At 40.6% G+C, this 22,580-nt stretch overlaps 1 pseudogene; it reads right to left on the reverse strand.

The window, feature by feature from the left end:
- Nucleotides 1–827: 827 nt before the first annotated feature.
- Nucleotides 828–22,580, reverse strand: part of LOC125777572 (uncharacterized) — a 32,400-nt pseudogene continuing 10,647 nt past the window's right edge.

Raw genomic sequence — 22,580 nt, forward strand, 5'->3', positions numbered from 1 at the left:
AAACTGTTACGTCACGAAATTGTTGCACAATGTATTTGTTTTTGTAAGAATTGCCACGAGCTAAACCGAAAAAAACTAACGGTAAACTAGTGTCGTAATCTTATATTCTATCGTTCTTGATGAATATCGAAGAAATACGCGCGATGACTGTTGAGGAGTTGAGAACGAAATTAAGGGATCTTAATTTAAATATACATGGACTGAAAAAAGATTTACAAACTAGACTGATAGGGAATTTTAATAAAAACCGAATAAACGATCAGGGTGACGATATGAGTGAAAGCGAACATTCTTATACGACCGTGACTAACGCAAGGGAAAATGCAACACGTACGGAAGGAACAGAAAGGGTTGCTTTTACACTTCGCGATATCAGAGATAGCGTATCCTCTTTTACTGGTGACAATTCCATAGACATCAATCATTGGATTGTTGAGTTTGAAGATGTGGCTGACACAGTGAATTGGGATGAGCTTCAAAAGTTTGTTTATGCGAAAAAACTATTGAATGGCGCTGCTAAAATATTAGCGTATGGGTTAGTGGGAGTGAGAGATTGGGGAACTCTAAAAAATGCTACATATATACACTTATGATGTTAGGTGACGTAGAACTAGGAAAGAAGAAGTTACATTTGAGTGGAGCAGGAAAAGGCAAATTCACGACATTGGGTTGCTTTGATACTGAAATCTACATATGTGGATGAAGTTTTGTTGAAAATAGCTTTTCATGTGGTAAAATAAAGGGATATACGATACGCTGCAATTATAGGATGCGATGTTCTAATGAAATTTGAACTTGTTGTTAATAAGGAAATTCTCTTTAAGCCATTAACGAAAACTGGCTGCGGTTACGGTAGTGAGAAAAGATGTCGAGAGTGATGGTAGGCCATGTGCGACAGATGATGCTGCGGTATCAGTCGTATCTGTTGCTGCGGTAACAGGTAGCAATATCACTTCTGTGGACGAGATGCAAAAAAGTAATGAAACGGATGCTGAGAATAGCATCGGCGGAAAAGCGTTTTGGTTTAAAGAATTTGAAACATTATGTTTAACAAGCGATTTTAAGGAAATTGACGAGCGGGGAAACGCAGATTTATCGAATATCAGTAAGGAAAATGTGAGGGTAATTGAAAAGTCAATAAAAACTTATGAACCTAGGAAACCGGAAAAGTCACCAATACGAGAATCGTAGAAATGAAATTAATCTTATCGGACTAATTACCAGTTTATCAACGCCCGCGTAAAATGTCGTTTTAAGACCAGGAATTCGTAAGCAGTCAGGTAGCAGCTTGGCTGAAAGAAGGCATCATCCGTATGAGTACCTCGGAATACTATTCACCGATTGTACTAACGACTAAGAAAAATGGATGAAAAAGGTTATGCGTAGACTATAGGAAAATAAATGAGAAAATTATAAGAGATAATCTTCCGATGGCAGTTATCGGTGAAGTTCTCGATAGGTTATATGGTGCATATGTTTTTACGACATTAGATTTAAGGGATGGATTTTTCCATGTTCCGATAGAACCAGATTCTACGAAGTTCACTTCATTCGTGACGCAAACGGGTCAGTATGAATTTTGTTTCGTACCGTTTGGTATATCTAATTCGCCGGCAGTGTTTTGTAGTTTCATCCAGGCAATTTTCTATGACTTGTTGAGAGATGGCACGATAATCGTGTATATGGACGACATTGTTATCCCGGCCAAAGATAAAAATGAGGGAATAGAAAAGCTTAAAGTCGTTTTAAATCGAGCAAGTGAAAACGGATTGAATATCAGATGGTGAAAATGCCAATTTTTGAGGAGGCAAATACACTTTTTAGATTACATTATAGAAAATGGCAGAATATTGCCTTCAAGTGAGAAAACAAGGGCTGTTGAAAAGTTTCCGATACCATCAAGTAAGAAGGAAATTCAACGATTCTTAGGATTAACATCATTTTTTAGACGTTTCGTTTGTAATTACTCCGTGATAGCTAAACCACTAACGGAGTTATTGAAAAATTTTTGTTTAATCCGACAGCATATACAGAGGTTCATGCTGATGCATCGAAATATGGTTATGGGGCAGTGTTATTACAGAAAGACGTAGAAGATCAACAATTACTTCCAATAGAATGCATGAGCAGAAAGACGACCCCAGCAGAGGAAAAGTATAGTTCTTATGAACTGGAAGTATTAGCAGTAATTATGTCGGTAAAAAAGTGGCGAATTTATCTCAGGGACTTGAAGTTTAAAATAGTGACGGACTGCAATGCTTTCGCATTGACAATGAATAAACGTGACGTTACAGAATAATGAGATGGGCAATATATCTTCAACAATACGATTACACCGTAGAACACAGAGCAGGAACACGTATGAGGCATATCGATGCACTCAGCCGAGCATATTGTTTAATAATCGAAGACTCGCCAAACTTTAGACTACGAGAGGCACAGGAAAATGATGAGTGGATTAAGGCTGTTAAAAAAATTTTGGTAAACGAACAATACGAAGATTACTTTTTGAGAAATGAAATTTGATATAAAGACCCCGACAAAGAACTTTTAGTGATACCCACCTCAATGAAAGACGAAATAATACGTATAGCTCACAATCAGGGCCATTTTGCAACAAAGAAATCGCAAGATATCATTGAAAATCCCAAGATTAAAAACTAAAATTGGTAAAGTAATTGGAAGATGCGTGGAACGCACAGTCTTCGAGGCCAAGTCAGGGAAAAAAGAAGGACTTTTGAATCCAATCGATAAAGCATGTGAACCCTTAGGCACCTATCATATCGACCACGTCGGTCCATTGGCAGAAACTCGTAAAAAGTATAACCATTTACGAGTTGTCATATATGCATTTAGTAAATTTGTTTGGCTATACCTAGCGAAATCTACAGGGGCAGAAGAGGTGACTGACAGATTGTTGAAGCAAGCGGCAGTTTTCGGTAATCCGAAACGCGTAATTACGGACAGGGGAGGTGCATTCACTTCAAACGCATTTCAAAAATATTGCGAACAAGAAAATGTACAGCATTTACAGATAACAACAGGGGTTCCGCGATGAAACGGTCAGGTGGAAAGAGTCCACAAAATAGTTATACCTATGCTTGCGAAGTTACGCCATAGTGAACCAGCTCACTGGTACAGCCACGTCGAAAAAGTTCAGCAAATCATAAATAGTACAGCTCCGAGAAGTGCGAAAGCATCACCTTTCAAAGTTCTTACTGGCTTATACATACATGCGCGTAGGAAACTTACCGGACTTAAAAGAAATACTTGACGAATTAACTTTAGAGGAATTGAACTTAGGAAGAGACATAATTAGAGAAAAATCTTAAGAAAATATACAAATTTTAACAAGAATCGAAAAGCAGAAAAGGAGTATAAGGTAGGAAAACTTGTCGCGATAAAGAAAACACAATTCGGAACGAACACAAAATTAAAACTTAAATATCTTGGACCATACGTTATAACCGCTAAGTTAAACCACAGGAGATATGAGGTAGAGAAGGTAGGAAATGACGAAGGACCAAAAAGACAAGTACTATATGTGAATTTATTAAACCATGGAGTTCGTCATTCGGGACGAATAACACATCAGGACGGCAGAATGTGGGAATATAGATTGAAGGCAACTCCGCCAACGAAGACGGATAGCTGGGATAGACAATAAGACCAAAAGCAAGAATTAGTCGTTAAACTGATGTCGTCGGCGTAAAGTGTTTCTTCGGTATTTTACTTAATCTTGTATTTTCGGCATTTTCTGAAATCACACTTTAATTCGCGCTATACTTTAATTTGATATAATATTTATATCGGTATTCTGCTTGAGACGATTGTCTCATGTCTCTAATTGTCACAATAGTAATTTAGTGACTCTGTTAGTCAGGAGTCTCATTTTGGTATTCTGGCAGATACAGTATAGTAGTATACTGCATGTAGTATATTAATGTCATTGCCAGCTGCAATTTGATAAAAATAGTAATTAAACTGTAATTACAAACTATAAGCAGCAAATTGTAATAAGAAATTGTAATTTGATTAAAAATTCCACAATAAATTCTAAAACTGTGTAATTCTAAAAACTGTGTGAAATGTCGTTATTATAATTGGAAGCGTGTTGGGGTGGCAAATCCCACATGTATGATAATTATTTGCAAGATATACACATACAAATTTGTACACTAAATAGCACCAGCATTTAATGTGTGGCGTTTTCGAGTTTCGTGTGAGTAATTTAAAAGTTTTGTTTTAATTTTTAATTAAATGCTAATAATAATAATAAAAATATACTTTGTAATTTCCGTTTATTTAGTTGGCTTTAAATGTAATTGTAATAGTAATTATAATCGTAATGGTACTTATATAAGTAAATCATGAGCTAGTTGCAATTAAAATAACAATTTGAAAATTATACAAATTAAAAAAATATATTTACGACTTTGATTGTATATATGTTTTGCACCCGGAAATTGTAATCAAATTCCAAGGTTAATACATATTTCAAACACATGTGTGCAGCTAAGTTGGTAGGACTGCACTCAATTACTACTCCAGATATGGGCGCGATCTGTCAAGTTTGGTTACAGCAGCTGCTTAAGTCGGCACACCTTCGTAGTGCGTTGCGATTTTTACAATGGATAAAAATATCGAAATTTTTGTATTTTTAACCAAATTTTGTGTGCGGAATCGTTGCGAATGTTGGAAAATGCTTACGATGATTCAGTTTTATTAAAAAGACAACTGGTACAAAGCCTTTACAGACAGTCGAGAGTTCGTTTAGGACATACCTCGTTTTGGACTACCGGGACCTGTTCAACTGATGAAAATATTAAAAAAAATTAGGGATATGTTGCTTAGTATCGTCAGGCAAGTTTTAGTAAGACGGTAAGAGCTTCTCACCTCTCGCGAGTCCGTTCGAATGATTTTGGTGGATATTTAGGGTATGAAACGTATTTTTACTTCACATGTCCAGATAAAGATGAACTTGTTTCAAAAAGGGTACGACTGTGACCGACTTTAACGCCAAAAACGCAATACATACCATCGATCAACCACCATATTCACCAGATTGCAACGCAGTATCGACGCAGAAGTAGCCTATTTCGAAAGTTTTTAAAGAATGGTAACGATTGGTTCAGTGAATTTTTTAATCGACTCAGTCCTATTACTTTCCGAACAAACCCTGTGTTTTTTGGACATAAGATGAAAAATCTTGAGAACACTATTTTTTGGAAGAAGGCGAAGTTTTATTTGATGTCGCCTGTTATTTTGGGAATTTGGTCGAAATTGATCTGGATTTTAACCTAATTGTTAGCGGTGCCACGCACTTTGCCCATATTAGGCACAGACTCTTGTAAAACTATCCTTTACCTTCTTGGATGTGAAATCTCTTATCTCTGAAGCATTTATTTATTGATTTATCGCGGTTTTAGTAGTTAAATAGTTTTGTTTAACTATTATATCGGAAGTAGGTGCGGTTTTGATCCGATTTCATCCTTTTTCACATTGTCGAACTTACAGTTTTATATCTTCAATAATGCTTAGCTAACGTATTTTTTAGGCTTTTGATTATTTTTTTGTGGGCATGGCAGTGGTCCTATTCATAACTCGTCTTTATACTTTTACCATTAAACACGATATCTCAATTTTGACTCTTGTTACAGCTTTAACGGAATGACGCATGGACGTAAAGACACTTACCCGGATTTCAACGTGTCTCGTAACCCAGATTATTTATATATACATATGTGTAATATATAACTTCAATATTGAAGAGAATTCTTCTTCATTGTCTCAGTATGAAGAAGAACGAAGGAAAACCTCAGCCGATTTTCATTATTGGTAAAAGTTTATGCTGAACATGCTCTAGCTGAGCCCACCTGCCAAAGTGGCTTAACTGACTTAAAAGTGGTGATTTTCGAAGAAGTGATCTCGCAGAATCTTTAGGAGTCACACAAGCAGCCATTTGAAAAAGTTTAAAAGCAGCTGTATGTATTCAAGAAAATTTGCATATAAATTAAATAAAGCTGAGGGACTTTGAAAAATGTTTTGGCATGTAAGATATGCTACTTGAACGCTACATAAAAAAAATAATGGGCAAAGCTGAACAGGCATAACGCCAAAGTAATGAGTTGTATTTAATGAGATCAGTAGGGTGTGCTTTATTACGAACTTCAAAGCCCGGGTGAAACCTTTAATGGGGAAGGCTAACAACAACAACTCACCAAATTGAAGCGAGTGATTAACACCCAGAATTTGCGACTTGGTAAAAGTTTTTGTTATTAAAAAAAAGATAGAAAAATTTTGCATCATGGCAACGGTCGGCTCGTATTGAAAGATTGGTTAATTTAATATTTGGAAAACAGCGGCTCACTACCTGATTACGATTTTTCCTGGTTGATACCGAACGCCCTCACTGGAACACGAGAGAAGAGAGAATCAAAGATTGGCTTAATTCATTTTTGGCCACCATGCCGATGCAGTTCTTTTAAGGTGGAATCAACAAATTGCCAGAATGGTGCGAAAATCTTACAGCTTCAGGGGGGCAGTGGACATACTATTGTACATTTGTTTATTGAATAAACATTCAAATTCTGAAGAAAGAAAACAGTAAAAACCGTTAAATCGTTCAATTCGTATGGCTCCTATATGCTATAGTGCTCCGATATCGGCGGTTGCGACAAATGAGTATCTTGTTGGGCACAAACACATCGACAAGGCAAAATCGACTCAGCTCGACACGCTGATCATTTATATACATGAGTGAAAAGTTCTGCTTCCACTCTCAATCAATACACAGACGCCGGGAAAGAAAAATCCCATAGCATCAACAAAGGGATATTGCTCCATAATTTATAATAAGTATTTGACTCGTAATTATTTGCAGCTGCTACTTTCAAAAGATTTAGGTAAATGCAATTTCCTAACCACAAAAAAAAAATATGGCACATGATAAATTTGTACCCGAAAAAATTCGTTATTATTTCTATGTGCACAAAAATTACATAGGAGACATTTACTTTTAGGCGCCACACATTTCGAATAATTTTGAATAAGCTCAGAGCGCATGTGTTTTTTTTTTTTTTTTTTTTTTTTTTTTATAGTAGGAGGAAGCATCGAAAGCCGGAGTGCGGGACTTTAATCCGCTAAACCTAACCTACTCCCACCTCATGTCTCTCCCACGGGACCACTGGACAAAGTATTACTTCATGGGAGAGAAGAAGACGATTAAGTCTCCTCTAATGCACGGACTGACTGACGCCTAATCGGTTCTAAATGTCTCAACTTTGTCATATTTAGATTTGCCGCTCTACTGACAGCTTTCCACTTTACAGAGGACTCACACATATGTGCAGTCAAATTTTCCACCGTGATACTACCTCCCAGGGTGATTTTCAATATTTCCCTTATACTTGAAAACCGTGGGCAATAAAAGAACACGTGTTAAGAGTCTTCTATACACTCTGTACACGTCGGACAGTATTGACTAATGTCATGACGATATTTGAAGAGATAGCTTCTGAAGCAACCATGCCCACTGAGTATTTGGGTAAGGTGGAAATCCAGGTCTCCATGTTTCCTACCTATCCACGAGTGTATGTCCGAAATCAGTCGGTAAGTCCACCGTCCTTTGCATGAAGTTTGCCACCGCTGCTGCCACATTGCAATGCTTTTTATTTTCTCTTCTCTTTTTGCTGTGGTAGACGTGTCTGATAAATTATATATTCGCGCGAATTCGTCCCCCTGGATGTCAATCGGTGCCATACTGGCTAATACCTCAGCAGCGTCATTTGAAATGGTTCGGAAAGCACTTATCACTCGTATTGCTGAAAGCCTATGCACAGTGTTGATTGGTCTAGCATATGATTTTGTTTCTAGTGCCTGTATCCATATTGGAGCCGCATACAGGATCACTGAACTTATTGCCTTAGCTATCAAACATCGTCGGCCGGAACGCACACAGCCTTTATTTGCCATCATTCTAGACAACGCATTATATATTCTATTTGCTTTACTTGTCGCATTTTTCAAGTGTTCTTTGAACTTGAGTCTTGAGTCCACTATTACCCCAAGATACTTCAACTGCGGCTGTGAAGTAATCTCACATTCTCCGATGGTCAGCGATATTTTCTCCTCAATTTTCCTTGAGCTTATGAGCAGGACTTCTGTTTTCTGCTCAGCCAGCTCTAGACTCATAGTAGTAAACCATCGGCGCAGACCATTTATGCTGTCATTGCATTTGATCCGGAGGTCATCCAGATGTTTAGCTACAGCTACCACTATGAGGTCATCCGCATAAGCGACTGTTTTCACATTTTTTGATTGCGGTATTCTTAACACCCCGTCGTACATCAGGTTCCATAGCAGCGGGCCTAAAACCGAGCCTTGCGGTACTCCACTGGAGATAGTGTAGCTCTGAGTTCCCTCGTCCGTCTCGTATAGCAATCTCCTATTTTGAAAATAACTCATTATAATATTTATCAGATACTGAGGAGCATGTATATCGTGTAGAACTTTTATTATATTTTCCCACTTTGCGGAGTTGAACGCATTCTTCACATCCAGGGTTATTAGCGCGCAGTATTTTTTCCTACCACCTTTCCATCTTTTTCCGCTTATTGCACATTTTGCAGTATCAACTATTTCTCTTAGTGCGTCAATAGTGGACCTCTTTTTAATAAAGCCGTATTGTCTCTCTGATAATCCGCCGGCTTTTTGGATTGCTAACTCCAAGCGGTTTCTTACAATGCTTTCGTACACTTTTCCAATTGTGTCGAGCATGCAAAGAGGTCGATAAGATGAAGGTTCTTCTGGTGGCTTTTTTGGCTTTGGGAGTAGAACCAGACGCTGTATCTTCCACGGATCAGGGAACACCTCTTCTAATATACACGCATTGTACATGTTAACAAATAAGTTAGGTCTTAGAGTTATGGCTTCCTTAAGGGCTCTATTTGGTATACCATCTATTCCGGGCGCTTTAGAGTTTTTGATTTTTTTCGCAATAGCCAAAAGTTCGTCTTCTGTGACTAATAGGGGTAGCTCCGTAGCTTCGTTTCGTTTAGTATAGGAAATGGAGGCATGTGTCGGGAATAACGCTTCGACCACATTTTTCATAAAGGATGCGTTCTTAGGTTGCTGAGACTTGTATTTAAACTTCGACATACAAATTTTGTATGCCGTTCCCCAGGGGTCTATGTTCGCTTCTTCACAGAGCTTTTCGAAACAGGATCTCTTACTACGGATGATGGCTGACTTCAGGAGCTTTTTCTGATATTTAAATGATTCTCTGAGGCTAAGTTCGTTATCACCTCCCTGGTTACGCTGGTGGCGGCGTCTAGCTGAGTGACAGAGCTTCCTCAGCTTGGTGATTTCGTCGTTCCACCAGTATACCGGCTTCCTATTTATATTGCACCTCGTCCTGCGCATAGTTGCATCGCATGCTGCAACTAGCTCTTTCTGCACAGCGGATACTAAGTGGGCGGCATCTACGCCTGATGATTTTGCCTCACTCCAAACACTCTCAAAAACGCCAATATCAAAGTCTTTTTGCCGCCAGCTTCGTTTTCGACAAGTATTTCTACGACAGAGTTCCGTTTCCTGGGAGAGCGAAACTTCGGCAATTATAGCCATGTGGTCGCTATTTGTATACATGTCTGTCACCTTCCACTTTATATGCCTGCTAAGCGCATCGTTAGCAAACATTAGGTCTATTATTGATCCTTTATTTCCCTTTTGAAAGGTATTTTGTGTCCCACTGTTTATAATCATAAGGTTTGTTTGACTCAAGAATTCTAAAATGAGGCGACCACGATGGTTTGTGATTCTACTACCCCAAGCGATTCTACTACTCAATGCGTTGAAATCTCCCGCTATTATTATTGGCGATTTGCTTCTGATTTCTAGAGACAACTCCAGGAGAAAATCTTCAAATTCGCTAATTGTTGCGCTAGGTCGAGCATAGCAGCTTACAAAAAATATTCCTTGTATATTCGCCCATGTAAAGCCATTATGGGTTTCTTTGGAGCGAGATGTGAAGACTTGTCCTTTGCAGGCCCATATTGCTGCTTTGCCACTTATATCTTTACACCACGTGCTTTCCGAACGTTGAGAATATTGTTCGCTTAATATGGCGACATCTATGTTTTCTTCTAGCACCGTCTGTTTTAGAAGGTCTTGTGCTGCAGCGCAATGATTAAGATTGAGTTGCAGTATCTTCATTTTTCCGTTGACTTCAACATATCTGCGTATTTAGGACAGGCCGTACTCAGAACAGAGTGTTCCCCTTTGCAGAGCATACAACTCGGGGAATTCGTACATGTTTTTGCCATGCGACCTGCGGTTCCGCAACGAGTACAAAGGGATGACCTATCAATGGGGCTCCTACATTTGTGTGCGATATGTCCTAGTTGGAAACACCTAAAACAACGAGTAATAGGTGAAAATTCCCGGAGACGACAAATAGACCACCCGATCTTTACTTTACCGCACTTAAGCAAAGTTTTGGCATCCTCAGCCCGTAGGCATATAAGCGCAATTTGAGTGCCACTTCGAGTTTTCCGCAAATTTTTTATATTTTGCTTCCCCAGGTTTTGGATCCCACACTCCTTTTGTAATGCCTCGCAGATTTCTTCCGGGGTGGTTATCTCATCCAAGTCTTTGCACATAATGGTAATATTATGAGTTTTTGGCTGTATTACGGCCATATCACCAATAACTCCCTCTAGGGCACTTTCGAACGTATCGGCTCTCTTTTCTGTTTGACTTTTTAATTCGATTAGTAGGTCTCCTTTGAGGGTTTTTCTAATATACCTCACGTTTGATCCCAGTTCTTCAAGGCCACTGTCGCATTTTATTTTTTTCAGTATATCTGCATACGATGCTCCCTCTTTTTTTGTTAAGATAATAGCGTCTGGTTTCGATCTTATTCTCTTTTCAATTGGTTTCTTCTTTCTGACAACGTCTACCCATTTTTCGCCTGCGGGCTTGACTCCCAAACTGTCTTTGTGCATGCATTCAGTGACCTCACTATATGTTGCTTGCACTTTATGAATCATATTTTTCGGCTTCTTCGTTGGTGGCAAATATCCCAATATCTCGCGAGGACTCTTTGGGGCATTTTTATCACTTTTGATAGCGGATACCTGCGACGCCTTTTCTACCATAACTTTTTTTGACGGGTTTTCTTGCTTTTCAGCCTTGTCATACAAGCTTGTTATACAGCTTAACAGATCACGCATAGCTTGGTTAATATGTCTCTGACCAGACATCATGCTTTCGAGCTCTTTAATTTTTTTACCCAGTTTGCAGAAAATATTGGGATTTTCATTATTTTGAAACTGCTCAGATTTTCCACCTTTGCCTGCTTGGTCGGCATTTTCACATATTTTTGCTGATCCAGCAGCGGTGGCTTCTTCAGATCTGAAGAAGAGCGCATGTGTGCATGCATGGGTGTGTGCTTGGATTTGTGCAAATCTACCTGCAAAAGCTAATCGGCTCTAGCGTGCAATCCATTTTTGAAACGTCATTTACGTAGTGTACGAGTATGGGTTCTAATGCAACAGCAACAATAACTGCAACGACGGCAAAGCATGAGTAGACCTAATCCATATTGGTCAATAAATTGCAACACTGTCAAATGGAGATTCACGACAATTTTACACTTTTTATGCAATCACAATAACAAGATTATATTTCTTTCGAATTCGGAGTAGAACCACAACAGAACCAACAACAAACGGGAACAAAAAGTGAACCTTAGAGGAGGAGAAGGACAGTAAAAGAAAGTATGAACTGCAGTTTTTAACTGCCAGCGGCTTAAGCGAATTGCCATGTACAGTCGTATTCCAACATTCGGCCACATGTTGCATGCCACGTGTGCGGCAAGTAGCAAATGCAATCTCAGCAAATTGTAGCTTAGGAGCGTCGGCATCGAGTGTGCGCCGGACGGAAAAACAAGAAAAGTAGTAATAATAACAACAACCGTAAATATAGGTACAACAACTTCAAAAATTGCCATACCAACAACATTGTTTATACGGATATGTGGCAGCTAGCCTTTTTTGTTGTGGTACTCTTTCCACGTTGACATATAAATCCTTTTATTTTTCACACCTAAAACCGAGATTTCTCCGCAGCATACCAAAGCTCGCACACTTACAAATATAAAAGTACAAAAACACACATGCTTTTTACATAAGGATAGCTTTTAATGCATGCAAAAGTGCAGTAAATGTTCGCTTATAAAACACCTCGGCAACAACGTTGAAGATGCCTTGGTTTTAACACAAACACATCAACAAGGATATCGAAACAATAGTTGTTGCACTGCCGAACTGTAAGTGCAAATGCATTGTGCCCGTGTGTGAATATGTTTGTGTGTTTGTACATATAATGCTAAACATATCAACAAAATTCCAGTAAAACCCAAATGGTCATAAATTCCGAAATAGTTAAGTCGCCGGCGTTGTTTGTTGCCCAACGGTTATTTTATAGGTTACACACACACTTTGTGCACGAGCACAAAGGCCAACACACAGTTGCGTTATTAACATTTATGCACTTGTGTAAAACTTACTGCAGAGGAGTCCCTCTCCTTTGAATACATAAACACTTGAAGCACAAAAATATGTTCGCAAACAAACCTGTGGTTGAGGCCAAGGAGAATAGAAAAAAATAGGAAAAGAAGGAATGCAAACAATACCGTACCCTCGCACACCTAGAGCCATAAAAGCCACCAACGTGCGTTTTTTATTCAGAAAACTCCAAGTATTTTTGTGTGCATAAAAGCTTAAAAAAGCAAGAAAAGGTATACTAGTACAAAAAGGTCTAAGTAGTTCCTGTTTCCTAGTGTATAGAAAATACTGTCACTAGAACTGAAAAAAGTAAACTCCTTTCCCATAACCACAATAAATTTTAAAATATTAAAAAAAAAATCTGTATCTGAGTCGTGAGACTCACGCCTGTCGTGAGACTCACGCCTGAACAACGTTTACAAATCGTTCAACTTTATTACGAAAATTCAAGTTCCGTAAACAATGTGTTTCGCGCGCTTCTCTCAACCTGTTGTCAACATAATCGGCTCACAACAACTCAGACTGACGTATGGAACGACTTGGCTCATTTTACGTCGAGTTCTTCAACAGAAAGTTAAAAGGAGTTCAAAAAAGATTTTTAGACCACACTGCTAACATTTGTACCAAATTACAGTTCTATATCTTATTTTTGTGTTTAATTACGGAATTTTATACGTTTCCAATTAATGGAGTCTTGTATGTACCAAGTTTCATCGAGATATCTTAATTTTTCTTCAATAATAAACAGCTTGCACGGATGAACGTTATATATAAGAGACAGTACTGCTTTATATAAAAGAAACCCGCTACTGAAGCACTACGAGAAGTTATCGAAATGTGCAGTAAGTGCAAAAGATGCAAAAAGTGATGCGCCCTTATTACCCTGGATGCAAAAAATACGTTCAACTCGGCAAAATGGACACACAAAATTAAAGCCCTGGATGAAATACGCACCGTATAAACATTATAACGAGTACTTTTAAAAACATAAGGCTGATTTTGGTATGGACGAAGGCACCAGGAGCTACTCTATTTTGAGTGGAGTACCCCAAGGCTCAGTATTAGCCCCACTATTATGTAACCTAATTTATGACGGTTTGCTAAGAAGACAGCAACCAAATCATGGTGGTAACAGTGGCTGAACAATTCATCGACTTAGAAAGTAAATTTAATGAGTGCTTAACCCTTAAATGCATGATGATGTATATATACATCAGTGTTTTCTTCCTTACATAATTTCTAAACGGTAACTCAAACACAGTACTTTTTACTTTTATTAGGTGCTAAAAGTATCTGTGTTGGTTTTGAACGCAAACTTTCATATGACATTTCACTTTTTAATTTTAATAATTTGACACCTTGGCGCGCCACTTACAAATACACACTTTGGCGGTAAAATTGTAATTTCATATTGGTGGTTAGTTAATAGTATTTTTACGTGCTATAAGTGATTTATGAGAGGATAAAGGTAAGAAAACACATTACATTGGTTTTATTTAGAATTCGATAACAGTTACAGTAAATACGAGCGTTATAATTGTGATGCAGAAATACATCAGTAAGCAAAATCGGCAAATAATAGTTTTACTGTGGGTACAATAATATCTTTTTTATATTTGTCTTCTTCTTCTTCTTTACTGGCGTAGACACCGCTTACGCGATTATAGCCGAGTCAACAACAGCGCGCCAATCGTTTCTTCTCTTCACTACGTGGCGCCAATTGGATATTCCAAGCGAGGCCAGGTCCTTCTCCACTTGGTCCTTCCACCGGAGTGGAGGTCTTCCTCTTCCTCTGCTTCCCGCGGCGGGTACTGCGTCGAATACTTTCAGAGCTGGAGTGTTTTCATCCATCCGGACAACATGACCTAGCCAGCGTAGCCGCTGTCTTTTAATTCGCTGAACTATGTCGATGTCGTCGTATATCTCGTACAGCTCATCGTTCCATCGGATGCGGTATTCGCCGTGGCCAACGCGCAAAGGACCATAAATCTTCCGCAGAACTTTTCTCTCGAAAACTCGCAACGTCGACTCATCGGTTGTTGTCATCGTCCAAGCCTCTGCACCATATAGCAGGACGGGAATTATGAGCGACTTATAGAGTTTGGTTTTTGTTCGTCGAGAGAGGACTTTACTTTTCAATTGCCTACTCAGTCCGAAGTAGCACCTGTTGGCAAGAGTAATCCTGCGTTGGATTTCTAGGCTGACATTGTTGGTGGTGTTAATGCTGGTTCCTAAATAGACGAAATTATCTACAACTTCAAAGTTATGACTGTCAACAGTGACGTGAGTGCCAAGTCGCGAGTGCGACGACTGTTTGTTTGATGACAGGAGATATTTCGTCTTGCCCTCGTTCACTGCCAGACCCATTTGCGTTGCTTCCTTGTTCAGTCTGGAGAAAGCAGAACTAACGGCGCGGGTGTTGAGACCGATGATATCAATATCATCGGCATACGCCAGCAGCTGTACACTCTTATAAAAGATTGTACCTGCTCGGTTCAGTTCTGCAGCTCTAATAATTTTCTCCAGCAGCAGATTGAAAAAGTCGCACGATAGGGAGTCGCCTTGTCTGAAACCTCGTTTGGTATCGAACGGCTCGGAGAGGTCCTTCCCGATCCTGACGGAGCTTTTGGTCCCGCTCAACGTCAGTTTACACAGCCGTATTAGTTTTGCGGGGATACCAAATTCAGACATTGCGGCATAAAGGCAGCTCCTTTTCGTGCTATCGAAAGCAGCTTTGAAATCGACGAATAGGTGGTGAGTGTCGATTCTCCTTTCACGGGTCTTTTCCAAGATTTGGCGCATGGTGAATATCTGGTCGGTTGTTGATTTTCCAGGTCTGAAGCCACACTGATAAGGTCCAATCAGTTTGTTGACGGTGGGCTTTAATCTTTCACACAATACGCTCGATAGAACCTTGTACGCAATGTTGAGGAGGCTAATCCCACGGTAGTTGGCGCAGATTGTGGGGTCTCCTTTTTTATGGATTGGGCATAGCACACTTAAATTCCAATCGTTGGGCATGCTCTCATCCGACCATATTTTGCAAAGAAGCTGATGCATGCTCCTTATCAGTTCTTCGCCGCCGTGTTTGAATAGCTCGGCCGGCAATCCGTCTGCCCCTGCCGCTTTGTTGTTCTTCAGGCGGGCAACTGCTATTCGAACTTCGTCATGGTCGGGCAATGGAACGTCTGCTCCATCGTCATCGATTGGGGTATCGGGTTCGCCTTCTCCTGGTGCTATGTGTTCACTGCCATTCAGCAGGCTGGAGAAGTGTTCCCTCCATAATCTAAGTATGCTCTGGGCATCGGTGGCTAGATCACCTTTGGGGGTTCTACAGGAGTATGCTCCGGTCTTGAAACCTTCTGTAAGTCGCCGCATTTTTTCGTAGAATTTTCGAGCATTACCCCTGTCGGCCAGCTTATCAAGCTGTTCGTACTCACGCATTTCGGCCTCTTTCTTCTTCTGTCTGCAAATGCGTCTCGCTTCCCTCTTCAACTCTCGGTATCTATCCCATCCCGCACGTGTTGTGGTCGATCGTAACGTTGCGAGGTAGGCAGCCTGTTTTCTCTCCGCTGCGACACGGCACTCCTCATCGTACCAGCTGTTCTTTTGCACTTTCCGAAAACCAATGGTTTCGGTTGCAGCTGTACGTAAGGAGTTTGAAATGCCGTCCCACAGTTCCCTTATACCGAGTTGTTGACGAGTGCTCTCAGAGAGCAGGAGTGCAAGCCGAGTAGAAAATCGTTCGGCTGTCTGTTGTGATTGCAGCTTCTCGACGTCGAACCTTCCTTGTGTTTGTTGGCGTGCGTTTTTTGCTGCACAGAGGCGGGTGCGAATCTTGGCTGCAACAAGATAGTGGTCCGAGTCGATGTTAGGACCTCGGAGCGCACGCACATCTAAAACACTGGAGACGTGTCTTCCGTCTATCACAACATGATCGATCTGGTTGGTGGTTTTTCGATCCGGAGACAGCCAGGTGTCTTATTTGTCTTATTTCTTATAAATATATAATTTATTCATATGAATTATATAATTACACAGTACAACAGCCAATCTGGGGGGTGAGAAAATAAATTTTTTTTCTTTATTTTTCCCTTAATCTATGTTTAATTTTCTATCTGTTACAATTTATGGTATTTAAAAAGGAAAAACCATGCATTTAAGGGTTAAATGGTCTACGCCAGTAGTTCTCTTCTGTGAGTCTGAAACTGGCGGAGCAAAAAACTGAAGTTTTACTCATAAGCACAAGGAAGAAGGAAGAACGAATAAAGCTCACCATAGAGGAGTGCATAATTGCAGTGCTTAACCTTTCCGCGATTCGTGCAATAAGTCCTTTCCGAACCAAATCTATCGCCGTTGAAGTATTAGCCAGTATACCGTCCATTTAAATCCAGGGAGATGAATTCGAGCGATTATATCAGCCCCCAGTGCCTAAAACAGTGTCAACAAAAACAGAGAAGAGGTTGCTTTGTACCCTTTTTGCTAACGCTATGTTTCGCTCACGCAATTATACATATGTTTGTTTGTGCACATTAGTTAATTCTATTTAGCATGTATATACATACTAAGTTTAATATGTAAGCAGCATATTGCAATGCTGCGTTCCCATTTTTTATTTCTCTTTTAATAACTAAATTATATATGAAGAGGCAATAGCGTTAAGTAGGTACTTAGTTTTATGAACTGTTAGAAGTACATAACATATGTATATATGAATTATTACAAAGCGGAATTATGTACATATGTATTTAGCGGTATCGAAATATTGTATAGAATATTATTTAAGGAGAAGAATTGTGAAAATAAAGTTAGTCTAATACCTGACCAGCTTACAGTGTCGTTACTCGGCCCTTTGCTGCAGTTTCGCTATACTTTTCGCTATTTTGTAAATTTGCGCGGTTATAAAAAACGCTTTATAGCCCTACACTACCTTTACAGATTACACAATGACATTGGTCCCAAATGTCCGACGTATACAGAGTACATAGAAGACTCTGAACATGTATTATTATATTGGCCTCGATTTTTGAATACGAGGAAAAAACCACTCCCGGTTGTAGTTTTACGGTCGATAATTTAACGACACTCATGTGCCAGTCGACTCATAAATGGAAAGCTGTCAGCGTAGTGTCAGCATTCATAATGACAAAATTGGAACTTTTTCAAGAAACTAGACGTCCGTTAGTCCGCGCAATAGAGGAGACTTAAAGGTCTTGTCCCTCATACAAAGTAATACTTAGCCGGTGGGTCCGTGGGAGAGTCTTGAGTTGGGAGTAGGTCAAATTGAGTAGATTAAAGCTTCGCACTCCGGCTTTCGATGTTTCTCTTACTATAAAAAACCCTAAGTAAACTTTCATTATTTAAAATACGTTTGTCCTCATATAAGAGCTTTCTTTAGTATATACTTATGTTGATCAATAAAAGAAGTCTGGTAAGCGCAGCATTTAATGCAGGTAATACAAACAGCACACAATAAATTTCTTCTCACTTTCACTTTACGTACTCTCATAAAAAACAGCTCCAAATAAATACCACAGCAATTGCCTTAATTTTTATTATTTATGACCGCAATTAGATGATAATTACCTGAAATTAAAATATAATGAGATTAAATGCCATTAGTTACATCTATGCATATACATATATGTATAGAGAGATACTATTAATAATTAATAGAATAATTTATGATATAAAATGTGTGAGCTGGAATTTCTTTACTAAAAGCGCACAATAATAATGAAATTCTAAGCTGGAGGATGGAGTCATGTGTAGAAGTTCACGCAAGTGAGGAAAGTTCTCTGATCGCCATTCACTTGGGAGTGGCCAGAAACGATTCTTTTGCATATGACTCAAGCAGCTCACGACTTCCGGTAGCCTAAGAACATCCGTTTGAAGGCGAGCTAACGTGAGAAGCCGAAACATCCCCTGCATAGGGTTGTGCGCTGGGTTTGGGACCCGCCACGTAAAAAAACACCCCCAATGAAAAGGAACAACAAGCCTCGGATGAGTGACCCCCCTTTTGATGACGACCATGGCAAACGAAATAAGGACTACGAATTGAGGGCATGCACCTGGAATGTCCGGTCCCTTAATTGGGAAGGTGCCGCTGCCCAGCTGGTTGATGTCCTCGTGAAAATAAAGGCTGACATCACCGCCGTCCAAGAAATGCGATGGACGGGACAAGGACAGAGACAAGTAGGTCCTTGTGACATTTACTACAGTGGCCATATAAAGGAGCGCAAGTTTGGTGTTGGATTCGTGGTGGGAGAGAGACTCCGTCGCCGAGTACTATCATTCACTGCGGTGAATGAACGTCTAGCCATAATCCGCATCAAAGCGAGGTTCTTCAACATATCGCTGATTTGCGCCCACGCCCCGACGGAAGAGAAGGACGATGTGACCAAAGATGCCTTTTATGAGTGCTTGGAGCGCACTTATGAGAGATGTCTCCGCTACGATGTCAAAATCGTGCTTGGCGACTTTAACGCCAGGGTGGGCAAAGAAGGTATCTTTGGCACTACGGTCGGTAAATTCAGCCTCCACGACGAAACATCCCCAAATGGGTTGAGGCTGATCGACTTCGCCGGGGCCCGAAATATGGTTATCTGTAGTACTAGATTCCAGCATAAGAAGATCCATCAAGCTACCTGGCTGTCTCCGGATCGAAAAACTACCAACCAGATCGATCATGTTGTGACAGACGTAAGACACGTCTCCAGTGTTTTAGATGTGCGTGCGCTCCGAGGTCCTAACATCGACTCGGACCACTATCTTGTTGCAGCTAAGATTCGCACCCGCCTCTGTGCAGCAAAAAACGCACGTCAACAAATACAAGGAAGGTTCGACGTCGAAAAGCTGCAATCACAACATACAGCCGAACTATTTTCTACTCGGCTTGCACTCCTGCTCTCTGAGAGCACTTGTCAACAACTCGGTATAAGGGAACTGTGGGACGGCATTTCAAACTCCTTACGTACAGCTGCAACCGAAACCATTGGTTTTCGGAAAGTGAAAAAGAACAGCTGGTACGACGAGGAGTGCCGTGTCGCAGCGGAGAGAAAACAGGCTGCCTACCTCGCAACGTTCCGTTCGACCACAACACGTGCGGGATGGAATAGATACCGAGAGTTGAAGAGGGAAGCGAGACGCATTTGCAGACAGAAGAAGAAAGAGGCCGAAATGCGTGAGTACGAACAGCTCGATAAGCTGGCCGACAGGGGTAATGCTCGAAAATTCTACGAAAAGATGCGGCGGCTTACAGAAGGTTTCAAGACCGGAGCATACTCCTGTAGAACCCCCCAAGGTGATCTAGCCACCGATGCCCAGAGCATACTTAAATTATGGAGGGAACACTTCTCCAGCCTGCTGAATGGCAGTGAACGCACAACACCAGGAGAAGGCGAACCCGATACCCCAATCGATGACGATGGAGCAGACGTTCCATTGCCCGATCATGAAGAAGTTCGAATAGCAATTGCCCGCCTGAAGAACAACAAAGCGGCAGGGGCCGATGGATTGCCGGCCGAGCTATTCAAACACGGCGGCGAATAACTGATAAGGAGCATGCATCAACTTCTTTGTAAAATATGGTCGGACGAAAGCATGCCCAACGATTGGAATCTAAGTGTGCTCTGCCCAATCCATAAAAAAGGAGACCCCACAATCTGCGCCAACTACCGTGGGATAAGCCTCCTCAACATCGCATATAAGATTCTGTCGAGCGTATTGTGTGAAAGATTAAAGCCCACCGTCAACAAACTGATTGGACCTTATCAGTGTGGCTTCAGACCTGGTAAATCAACAACCGACCAGATATTCACCATGCGCCAAATCTTGGAAAAGACCCGTGAAAGGAGAATCGACACTCACCACCTATTCGTCGATTTCAAAGCTGCTTTCGACAGCACGAAAAGGAGCTGCCGTTATGCCGCGATGATTGAATTTGGTATCCCCGCAAAACTAATACGGCTGTGTAAACTGACGTTGAGCGGGACCAAAAGCTCCGTCAGGATCGGGAAGGACCTCTCCGAGCCGTTCGATACCAAACGAGGTTTCAGACGAGGTGATTCCCTATCGTGCGACTTTTTCAACCTGCTTCTGGAGAAAATAGTTCGAGCTGCAGAACTCAACAGAGAAGGTACCATCTTCTATAAGAGTGTACAACTGCTGGCGTATGCCGATGATATTGATATCATCGGCCTCAACACCCGCGCCGTTAGTTCTGCTTTCTCCAGACTGGACAAGGAAGCAAAAGGAATGGGTCTGGCAGTGAACGAGGGCAAGACGAAATATCTGCTGTCATCAAACAAACAGTCGTCGCACTCGCGACTTGGCTCCCACGTCACTGTTGACAGTCATAACTTTGAAGTTGTAGATAATTTCGTCTATCTTGAAACCAGCGTAAACACCACCAACAATGTCAGCCTAGAAATCCAACGCAGGATAACTCTTGCCAACAGGTGCTACTTCGGACTGAGTAGGCAATTGAGAAGCAAAGTCCTCTCTCGACAGACAAAAACCAAACTCTATAAGTCTCTCATAATTCCCGTCCTGCTATATAGTGCAGAGGCTTGGACGATGTCAACAGCGGATGAGTCGACGTTGCGAGTTTTCGAGAGAAAAATTCTGCGAAAGATTTATGGTCCTTTGCGCGTTGGCCACGGCGAATATCGCATTCGATGGAACGATGAGCTGTACGAGATATACGACGACATTGACATAGTTCAGCGAATTAAAAGACAGCGGCTACGCTGGCTAGGTCATGTTGTCCGGATGGATGAAAACACTCCAGCTCTGTAAGTATTCGACGCAGTACCCGCCGGGGGAAGCAGAGGAAGAGGAAGACCTCCACTCCGTTGAAAGGACCAAGTGGAGAAGGACCTGGCTTCGCTTGGAATATCCAATTGGCGCCACGTAGCGAAAAGAAGAAACGACTGGCGCGCGGTTGTTAACTCGGCTATAATCGCGTAAGCGGTGTCTACGCCAATTAAGAAGAAGAAGCTTTGAAGCTACAATATGTGCAAATATCGTACAAAGCAAATTAAGTGAATTAAAATAAGGAAATCATTTTTGCAATTTGCCTGACATATATTCCTTGTTTTATTTGTCTACCCTGAATAGTGTATGTTAAATTATCAATGAGCTGAGTCTGTCAGCAAAATATAGTAAGACTTTTTAATTAAATTTCGCGCATTTGTCGAAATATTTCTATGCTGCTATGAGGGCAATGACATAGATTTTGAAGAATAAATTAAAAATGTTAAAATTATGAACAAAGTCTTACTATTTTTGTTCATAGTAGTTCCTTAGTTCTGGAGATATCGGCCAATCAAATTTAAGTTCTTGTACGAAAATTTCTTTATCAGGCAGGGTATGACACAAAATTCGCATATAAATTATTATACAAACCATAAGTACAACATCAGAAGTGATTTTTCAAATCGAACTACTGTAGCATATAACTGTCATATAAACTGAATAATCGAAACTAAGTTCTTATAAAGAGCTTGATAACTTTTTTTTCTTGAGATGAATTGTTGTCCGAAGTTTTCCCTCAAAATGGCCATAGAATCGCGAGCTGTGTGGCATGTAGCGCCATCTTGTTGAAACCACATGTCAACCAAGTTCAGTTCTTCCATTTTTGGCAACAAAAAGTTTGTTAGCATCGAACGATAGCGATCGCCATTCACCGTAACGTTGCGTCCAACAGCATCTTTGAAAGAACGGCTTCTGGTTGCTCTTCACCTGCGGCATTTTTGCTTATTTACGTAGCCATTCAACCAGAAATGAGCCTCATCGCTGAACAAAACACGCGCGCGAAACACATTTCGAACCGAACACTGATTTTGGTAATAAAATTCAATGATTTGCAAGCGTTGCTCGTTAGTAAGTCTATTCATGATGAAATGTCAAAGCATACTGAGCATCTTTCTCTTTGACACCATGTCTGAAATCCCACGTGATCTGTCAAATACTAATGCATGAAAATCCTAACCTCAAAAAATCACCCGT

The sequence above is a fragment of the Bactrocera dorsalis genome, chromosome 3, assembly GCF_023373825.1.
Source record: "Bactrocera dorsalis isolate Fly_Bdor chromosome 3, ASM2337382v1, whole genome shotgun sequence".
Lineage (NCBI taxonomy): Eukaryota > Metazoa > Arthropoda > Insecta > Diptera > Tephritidae > Bactrocera > Bactrocera dorsalis.